The following is a 9,438-nucleotide window of genomic DNA, read 5'->3' on the forward strand; positions in this document are numbered from 1 at the left end:
TTAAGACATCGATCTCACGCATCAAGGCCAATTTCTCACGCCTGACTCACAAATCCGGACGAGTTGTTCTAAAAAAAAACTTCATTTCATTCCAGATTTGTTATGTATTATTTCTTTCCTCTTTGTAACAATCGCAAAAAGCTTTCAAATGACTACAATCCGTTCGAATCGTAAGTGTTCAAAGGTCGTCGGAATATCTTCGGACATTTTTGGCAACGTTTGGAAGTCTTCGGAAATCGTCGGAAATCTTCGGAAGTGGTTCGGATATTTTCGGAAATCCCGGTCATGACGAGACAAAAATCTCACGCAGTTGACTCAGAAAAAGTTGGCAGGTATACGTTAACCCAGGATTAGCTTAATCAGGCTTTGAAAAACTGGGCCTGTGGCACTACAGTTTTAACAGTCGAATTACTTTGGACCCCCCCCCCCCCCAAAAAAAAAAATAATAATAATAATAATATTAATAAACAAAATAAATAAATAAACGAATGAGACCAGGGTTTTGTTTGCTTCTCTTTCAAAATAGGCAGCCTATTTATTTTAAAATGCAAGTCTTTTCTTGTGCTTCTTATTATAAGTACAACAAGTTTCTCCTACTGTACCTTTACTTTCTGTTTAAGGTGATTGTACTTGACTCTTTTGTTTGCTGAAATCTGGCTTCTTTCCTCGAACCCTTCCTAAAAATAAACAATGGAGTCAATTTTCAAGAGGAATAGCAGCATTCACACTGCTAGGATTTGAATGTTAATAAAAATTGTGGCATATGCACAATAGAATATCATATTTATTTGATTAACCACCCACCTTCGAATAAGTACCTACCCTGAAAGTGCAAAAAGGTAACAAGTGCCCACCCCCACCCCCTCCCAACAACAACGAAACATTTCTGAGTTACAAGTAGCCCAGCATGAAGTAAGAGGGCATAAGATACAGTAGTCAATGGACTTTTATACTGTTTATACACTGTAGGTTGTTCATGTTAGCTTTTGCACATTGTTTTGTCTTGCTGAAGTGAATTAAACTTGTTATCTTGTTATTCTCTAAAATTGTCCTTGCTTGCTAAAAATGTTGGGAACATTCATGTAATAAGCGCCCACCTTCGAATAAGCACCCATCCTCATGGGCCCAAAATTAAATAAGCGCCCAGGGCGATTAATCAAATAAATACGATAAATGGGATGGTTTATATTAAGCCTTGTAAACAAATGGGAATCAAGTGATATTATTCAGTCAGCGACAGACACCACATTTATGTTATTACTGTGGTTCTAACTTTTGAGTCTTTTTAATGAAAAGCTACTGCAATTCTTTCATTTTACAAAAAAATTTATTTTCAAAACTTATTTACTCTGGCCTGTGTTGAACTTGCACAATCTTCAGAGTAAAGGATCTTCTTTGATGCAAAATCAGCGGCCACAGGAAAACTGGGGTGAGTTCCATTCCTGAACCTGAAAATGTTCCTGTCCCATACCCTTGGGCCAAGGACCCTGAGATTACATTCAGGGCTTCTGATATTATGCGATGTTGCGATTTCGCATAATTGACCTAAAATCGCAACAAATCGCATAATTCATGAAAAATTGCAGAATTTGTACAAAATTGCACAATTTAAGAAAAAAAAAAAAGAGCAAAAATCTCGCTTTATGTTAAGTTCTCCGATAATTTAAGCGTTATCTCAAGGAGTTTTTTCTTTCAAAAGGCGTCAAAAATCACCTGGAAGCGTTCGTTTGTTGATTAAGCGAACAAACAGGCGTTCTGTGCTTCATTTTACATGCTGGGGACCTGGTGCTGGTTTTCAATATTAAACAAGTGATTATTGACCCAGAATAAACAATCCTTTTATGTAAATACACCAATCACAATCATTGATATATTTTTAAGATGTCATTCGATCCCTTCATACCTACGATGTAGGTATTAGCGTGAAAACTGCTTGATAGTCACTTGCAATATGTAGTTATTTTGTTTTAATTGAAACAAACATCCTCATTATGGATAAGTTTGTTGTTAAAACGCCGAGCGCTTCTTCGCAGGAGAAAAAAAAGATCGCACCTTCCTGTAAATATTTCGGCAAAAGACAGGGCAAGAAAGTACCCGAAGGAATGTTTCATGTTGACGATGGTCTGTTGTTTACGCTGCGAGCAGTGTCTCCTTTGATCTTCCTAGATGTTTTGCTCTTCGAGCAACAGAGTAGTTGATCATCTTCGAAAGTTTGTGGTTAACAAGCACATTGAAGCTGAGTCACACAAGTGGAACGCGGTAAAAAGTGCGGATGGGAAGCAACAAACGCTGACTTGACCAAATTAGCAAATTATATCTGATTTTTAATAATTTGAAATGAGGCAACAAATGATTTATTTCAGCTGTTTCTTCATTTCTCCATGCTCTTATTGCTTCTTGGACAGCAAAAAATGGATTGTGCTCCTCTTAGACCTAATAAAACAAGGTTAAATTAGCTTAAATGAAATCGCATAATTTGCCGCATAATAGACCTTCCTTGCCGCATAATGAGACTTAAAAGTGCCGCATAATTTCCAAATTTTTTCTGCACCCTATCAGAAGCCCTGTACATTGAAAAGGAATATCTCTTGATCAGTAGCCATGAAATTAGAAAACAGCACAACAAAACTCACCTTTTAAAACAATGTCATGTTTAGGTTAATGGTGTCCCTGTCTGACTGAAACTAAAACATTATGGAAAGGTTAGTTCAATTCCTTACTGATTATACTAATGGGGTAGGAATGAGCAACACATTGTGCATTGACTCAATTTGAGATCAAAACGTTGTTCGTTGTTCCCAAAAGTATCAGAGAGGCTGTCTGGCATAATAATCCAACAGAAGTCCTTAAAAAGACTGTTGTTCAGCCAATGATTTTTTTTTTACAATAACTGCAGAAATTCAATAACAGGATAGACACATGAAAAATTGATGTCAAGTTCTTAAGAGTCTGACAACGATTACACTTAATGTTAGGCGTCAATATTTATTCAGTCACATGCACTGTGAAACTTTCTACCACTTGAAAATCACACAAACGCAGATCAATAAAATAGCAAATGGTGGGTCCAAAGAAAGAACTTGCAAAGTAATTTCTTCCACTGAATTTGACCTGCCATCAAAAGGGCACTGTTATGTTCAGTTATTGTTTCTTGGAAGAAGCCGTAGTAATAGAGTTGGAAGTGAGTGACTTGGTCATCGTGAATGACTTCAGTTTTTCATCCAAACAAATCTGATCCACGTTTTTAGGTTTTGACACAAATAATCTCCTGTTCTTTCTTTCAAGACACAAAAATACACCTTTAGGAATTTCCTTTATGGCCATAGCACTTGATTTCCACGCATGGCACAAACAACCCATCTTAAAAAGCCAAACTCCAAAAAATTTGAAAGAACTTGTTGTTGTTGGGCACTGGGTATGCTGACGTATGCCCCATTCACACCAAGAAAACTGAAACACGTTTCAAAGCTGCTTTCGGATTTTTGTTGACTACAAATTTAGCACAAATGAAAGCTTAAGTTAAAGTTTACTTGAATTCTATGTCCAAGCCAATGGTTGAGCTTTCTGTTACCAATTTTCATTTTGTTAAACCTGGTTTAATTAATAAACATGTTTTGTTGGTGTGGATGGGGCTTTAGTTTAATTTAATTAGATAGGTAATTAAATTGATCTTGAGTTACGGGTACACGCACTAGGATCAAATTGGAATTTAGTCACTCAAGATGGTCTATTCCACGTCCGAAGTGGGTGGTTAGCGACGGTTTTGTGTCATTATGTGAGAAGACTGGATACACAGGATGAGAAACACCAAGACAACTGGAATAACAGTGGTAAGAAGTGAGCTCATTGTATGTGCTGAATCACCTGTGTGGGTTGGTACTAAATCAAAATCTACATTGTGCTGACAATTTAAAAAATGTTATAATACCACACTAAACTTTATGTCCGTCACAATATTGATTTTTACCAACAAACCTAAACTGATTTTTTTGTTTTATTTGGTTTTAAAGTACTGTACTGATGCCCTGCCATGCGGGGCTTTTAACAGTCTACTTGACCCAGGGGGGGGGGGGGGGGGAGGGATTAGCGGTGTTTTAAGGGATACAGTCAGCTTTGTGACCGCGCTGACCTGGACACTAGTTTTGTCAATTTTTGAAAAGCGTCTACCTCGACCCAAAATCATAAGTACACGTCGAATACATCTAGAAATCCGCTTCAATTTTCCCAGTATTTTAGTGGATTTTCAATCTTTTACTGAAAACCTGTTTCTGAGTATGCTTTTGCTCATCCTATGATATTATTTTATCACATTTGGTTAAAAACAGTATGGATCGCGTCTCCTACTGAACATGAAAAGAAGAGGTGGGAAACGTGGAGGCGCCGCGTGGAAGAAACCGCCTGCGTTGACTAAAATAACGAGAGAAATCCACCAAAAACATTGGAGAGCAAATCACCATGATTATATATATTTGGAAAATCGCATTTTCTCAACCTGGCAAAAGGTTCTTGCGGAGGGAATCTTCGTAAACCATTCGAACTTCGCCTCATGGCTGCTTGGTAAATGAAGCTCAGATGAAGACAAGCTTTGGCACACAGTCGATTATCTCCTCGACAAGGACAACCTCTAGTAGAACCTTGTTTTCTACGGGTCGAGCAAGCGCTCTTGCAATGACATGGGTTTGGTTCCTAAATTTAGATAATGGAGAAGTTGTAGAAACGAAGTTATAAAAGCAAAATATATGATTTAAAGCAGAAATAAAGCTTACCGGTCATTTTGCTACACTGCAGTTTAGTCGATATTGATATATTCTCTAATATTTGAACTCAATTTGCTTCTCATGCAAACACTGTGAAATGTAGAAACAGCTAAGATAATTTTTCACTATTGTTGTTTTTTAATAGCTGTACTCGATTTAATATGTGTCACCATCGGATTTGTTGTTGTTCTCTGTAGCGTAAAGCTCACCGCCTTTTTCAGGCTGTCAATGTGGCTTTTTGAAAACTTTAAAAGTTCAGATTAGATGCTCAAACTTTACTTTAATCGAAGGAGGATTTTGCTGCAAACTTAAATGGTTAATTTTAGCAGTTTTGAAAGCACTCTTTTTTAACGGATGTTTTCGTTTCAAAAAGAAGAGAAATAAAAAAAAAAAGAAGACCGACTGTCCTCATGTCGAACCGGTCCCCGAAAAATGCCTGGCCTTGGTTCAGTGCATCAATCGCTTGAGCCAACAAGGCAACGACAATAAAAGTGCTTCAATTCTACCTAAAAATCACTTGTATCGGCTTGAACCGCGAGCTGCTAATCTGACTCTTCGCTGACTTCATTGTTCAGCGAAACAAAAGTTTCTTTTGTTTCTCATTCAACAAAAGATCTCCAAAAGATGCCGCTAGGAAAACTGAGTTTTTTTGCATACGTTATTTCTCGAAAACGAGGAGCAAACCAACGAAAAAAAATACAGGGCAATGTCTGTTGACTAAAACAAAGCACATATGCAAAAATTGAGACAAATCCGAAAAAAAAAAAGAAACGACCTAAATTCGACATAGGTCGGTTATGCTCTCAGCCCTTCAAATGATTCTTCGACTTCAGAGGTATTCGTTGACATTTAGCTTTCCCTGGACAAGTCCATCAGTAAATTCTCCATGGTATCAAGAAAGTGAGTGTTCTAATATGACATTAGGTCTGTAATCACTATAATAATTTTGGCTGGCTAATACTTTGACTCGACAAGGTTTGTTTAGATTTTTCAAAGGAGACTAAATCTTTTGATGAAGTGTGATATGCAAATCAGCTAAGAAACGGTATCTAATGCGCATGTGCACCAGCTGACTGTGTCCCTTTAAACGTGCCTAAAGTGTGTGGCATTGTCATATTGGTCAATTTGTAGTTTGCTTTGGCGGCACAAAGCGCTTCTTTATCGTAAACTCTAGCTTGCGCCATGTTTGAAAGACTGCCGAACTGGGCCCGCAGGATTTTAAGTTCAATGTCAAGTTGACAGTGTATACTGAAATTAAGCAATTCTCTCTCCTATTTTAATGTACACAGCCTCTAAAGCCCTAAAGGTTTCTGTAAGCCTCTTCTTTCTGGTTTATAAGAGCCAGCTTACCTCAACACATGCTCACATTTCGCGCGAATGGTCGATGTTAGCTCGTCAAGTACGTTGGCGCGTAACATGACTTCCACACAATTTTACGAGGACAGGGACTTCAAAAGCCTGCAAAGAAGAAAACACAGATTTGCTTATCAGATTTAAACCAAGTTTAGGAAACTGAATCTAGCACAAATGGAACATACTCGAAGCAAAATACCGCGGTCAAAATCTGGCCATTTTGGATTGTTGTTCGTGCAAAGATCGAAAGCACGTGACGAGGTTCTCCCAAGAGGGGAGGGGAGAGGTTGAAGATCGCTCCATATGTCGATAAGTTATCAAGAGCCTATCAAACTTTCTTCAGAAAATAATCCACTCTTAAAACCGACAGAATAAAAGTTGATGTTGAAAAGAATCTCCTATTAAAACGTTGCTTATTTCTCAGCTGATTTTCCAGAAGGTGGCTACAGAAAATAAGCACATTCTCAGACTTTCTACGCTGAAGGAATATGCTAGTCATTAACAAGACTTCAGTTACGGTTCATCACAAGAAGGTAAGGTCAGGGAATACCATGGAGGAGAAAAGAGGGGCTTTTCTTTGGAATTAGACATAACATTGACATCTGCATGAAACGTGACCTGTGATCTGCAGCCTCAACCGCTCGCTAAGTCACTCTTCAGGGGCACCCAACAACAGTTTTCTCTCAGATCCTTTGAAACGCTATTTTAGGCTATCTGGAGTGCCTTTAAAGCTCCGAAGGTTCATTTTAGGCCGCGCTGTAATATTTTTATCTGTTTGGTCATTTAAGGGCAACCTTAGTCTGTTCGAAATTAGCAGGGCATTTTTGTCCATTTCTTGAAATCCGTCGGTCTTTCCTTTCCGAAAATCTTAGCTGACCTTTTTTCGGCACCGGAAACGACATTTTTATCAATCCGAAAAAACTAGGCCTTAAATTTCCCATATCATCGAAAGTTCGAGGTGAAAATTCCCTTCAGAAAATTGCAGGGGATTAAGGACCTTCCGAACAGATAATTTACCGAAACGATCCGTTGGGTGCCCCTGACTCTTCTTGAGTTTTAAGAAATGAAAATCTCAGCCAGCTGTAACTGTGATGTCTGTCAACTACTTGTAGCCAGCAAGCAAGTCAGCTTGTAGGTACACAGCAACTTTCCGAGACTTAATTTGTTTACTGATATATAGACCTTTGTGTCATCGGCAAACATGGCAACACGGCTCGTCAGGACCAAATCGGGCAAGTTAGTTACATAGATGAGAAATAACATCGGGCCTAAAATGGAGCCCTGAAGTACTCCGGAGCTGACAGTAAGGCAGAAGATCAGAGGTTTCACCCAGCACTGTTACACGTTGGTAGCGACCCATCAGGTAAGAGCTAAGCGACTGCAAAACGCTGCCTCCAAATCCGAACGCGTTCAACTTTTGCAGCAGGCAGCCATGGTTTACCTTATCGAGGGCCTTAGACATCTCCCGATATAGATCTCAGTCGTCTAGCAGGGAGCCTACGTGGCCCAAAACTTCCAACTAAAGGTTGGAGGTGCATAATTTCCCCCTAATGAATCCATGTTGACAATCTCGAAGTTCGCTGGGATTTTATCAGATCCTGTGGTTTTGTGACATAAAGCGCTTTGAGCACGGATTGGACTTCGCTAACCGTGAGCGTTAATTCCGACATATCAGGAGAAGCTGGTGCATTGGCAGCGCTTCAGGATCAAGGGACTGGGTGTCATGGGCGAAAACTGATGCGACGTAGGAGTTCAATAGATTGGCTATTTCTCGAGGATTTTCAGGTGAAGATCTAAACGGTGCACGATTACCTGGGTCGGTGGATGCACTGGTGTCGAGACTCGATCAGGAATTGTATGCGATTTGGAATTCAGCTTCAACATCGACAATAAAACGCCGTGTTGAGGTCGGACTCGACGGAACCAAGAAATGCATCACGGGTGTTAAAGCTCGTATTGCAACTCTTAGCTGTTTAAGATCAAGGGCCTGTTTGACAGGAAATTCCTTCGCGAATCTGGAGAAATTTTCGGAAAATTTTCAGGGAAACAAGAAATGATTGCGGTACAGTAGAACTCGAAATTCGAAATCTTTTCCATGGTGATGTCGCCAAAAAATTGGGAGGATATTCCAAATTTCCGGAAGAGGTTAATTTTATTGGACATAAATGTATGAAGAGTTCCATGTGCATTTAACGGCCTTTCCGAGTGGAAGAAAAGCGCTGGTCATGTATTTGTAATTTTGTATGTTCAGTGTGAAATAATTATTTTGTGAGTGCGCGTGCACATACGATGAATTATTATTCTATAAGTTGTCACGTAGAACTTACAAGAGCCAGAACCCAAGATAACAAATTTATTGATTGATTATTACAAAATAAAATAAATTATTGAAAGTTATTGAGTGAGCCGTTTTCTACCTACAGAGTAGTGTTGCCCCGACCTAGTACAAGGCATTCCTTCTTAACTGTTTTGTCGTACTCAAGGGAAAGGGTGAGTCGGTGAGATCACTGACTCAATCACCATCCTTTCACCAGTGGTGGGGCATAAAGACGCAAGATCACCAGTCAAAGTTTCCTTTTTATCGACCTGGGAATAACTGTGGACTAGATATTGAAATCTTGTGTCACACCGATTAAATAAAGGAAACAAATCTTGCTAAAATAATTCATTTCCTCAGTCTACAGTTAAACTAAGCGTTAAGTCTTGGATTGCGTTAATGGCAAGCGTTAGATTCGCGTCTTTGTTTTCTTGAAAAAAATCAGTACTCAGATAAGAAAAGTGGAAAACAATTCGGACCTTTGATACTAACTCAAAACTACTCAATTTGCTGAGAAAACAATGAACAGTAAAGATAAACCAAACATGGTCACGTGGTCTTTCTGCCATTTTCCGTAAACTTAACTTTAAGTCTCGCAATGGGCTCAAAAATTAACAGATATATTTGAACGGCAAGTTGCAATCATGCTCTGAAATCGCTCCGATTGTCATTTCAGTTCGTTCATAGAAGGAACGCGACAGAAATAAAAGTAAAGTAGGGCAAGGAAAAGAAATTTCAGAGTATTTGTTTATTTTGGATTCGTTCCTTTTTCTGTCTCATACCAATCCATTGAAAATCCCAGCAAAGGCGTCTTGATCCTCATGTTCTTGCTCACTGTTACAAAAATAAAAAAAAAATAAGCAGCACCGATAAAAAGGCGTTGGAAGTTTCACACTTTCACACTTTACGTGGTTTGAGAAGTTCTTTCTCAAACTCATTAATAATTCATGCAGTCAAAAGCCAATAAATGACCTCCATTTCGGTCAGGTGGATGAATCTTGATACCCCAAT

The sequence above is a fragment of the Pavona decussata genome, unplaced genomic scaffold (genome assembly GCF_977016875.1).
Source record: "Pavona decussata unplaced genomic scaffold, jaPavDecu1.1 SCAFFOLD_210, whole genome shotgun sequence".
In the NCBI taxonomy this organism is placed as follows: domain Eukaryota; kingdom Metazoa; phylum Cnidaria; class Anthozoa; order Scleractinia; family Agariciidae; genus Pavona; species Pavona decussata.